This window comes from Gavialis gangeticus, unplaced genomic scaffold (genome assembly GCF_001723915.1).
Source record: "Gavialis gangeticus isolate Ggan-Ray unplaced genomic scaffold, GavGan_comp1, whole genome shotgun sequence".
In the NCBI taxonomy this organism is placed as follows: Eukaryota; Metazoa; Chordata; order Crocodylia; family Gavialidae; genus Gavialis; species Gavialis gangeticus.
The window spans coordinates 74,126,429-74,127,476 of NW_017728992.1; positions in this window are offsets into that span (position 1 = coordinate 74,126,429).

Consider the following 1,048-nt stretch of genomic DNA (forward strand, 5'->3'; position numbering starts at 1 on the left):
ACTTCTGCATCCAGGGCCCAGCTCCTGTTAGCCTCACGAATGCTGAGAGCACTTCTTCTGCAGGTGGTCTTATGAACTCCAGGGTGTTTTACTGCAGCAGGACTGTTGTGGTAGTGAGGTGCTTGTCCACATGAGTGAAGGGGGAAGAACTTGGCTTTTTTATTATTATTATTGATGTATCTTGCAGGAGGCACTGCAAGAGTGCACTCATGGGCACCTCACGCCACGAGTGAGGCGTTGAAATAGATGGACCTGTTCCCAGCCTAGCACAATTTGTGGGTGGGGGACAGCGCTCTGAGGGGCAGACTCCTAACTACCACCTGCAGAAGGCACAGGGCACGGATGACTTGTGCCTCCTGAGACTGGAGGGTGGCACAGTTTGTGGGCAGCAGGGTGATGAGTGGTGACCCCACGCAGAAGCTGGCAGCAGCCAATCTTGGGGGGCGGGGGGGCACCTATGGCACAGGGAGATGCTGCAAAGATCCAACCCTGCCCAATGGCAATGAGTCACTATGAGTCCTTGCTGCCTTTGACTGGCATGAGCTTCTCCATAGCACAAGGCTCATGGTACACAGGGATCCTCCCTGCCTATTCGAGTGGTCTGCTGCTGGATCCTCCAGAGATCCTCCACACTGGGGATCCATGGGGGGGGTGGTGTTTAAGGTCCCAGTTGGGGTTTAGGCTCCTTGGGGCGGGGGTCTGCCTGGTTGGATCACCATGGGCCAGCAGCAGGCACTTGGGTGGCTCTCGGCACCCCCCTCCCTGTTGCTGTGGAGAATAAAGCAGCCTCAGGCATCCCAGAATAATCAACTTTTGGCGGAGGCAGAGCAGCTGGGCGCAGAGGGAGCCCCCGCCCCAGGCTCTCTCTGCCCCTCCAGTACCCGGGCTTCCCGCAGCCCCTGTCATCCTCCTGTGTGAAAACTTGGAGGGGCGGGCGCAGATCTCCGGCAGGAGGCTGCTTGACACAGGAGACAGCAGACAAAAGAAGGCGGAACTACGTGGCTTCCATTCAAAAAAATCCCCACCAAAAACCCGGCGGGAGCCGCGT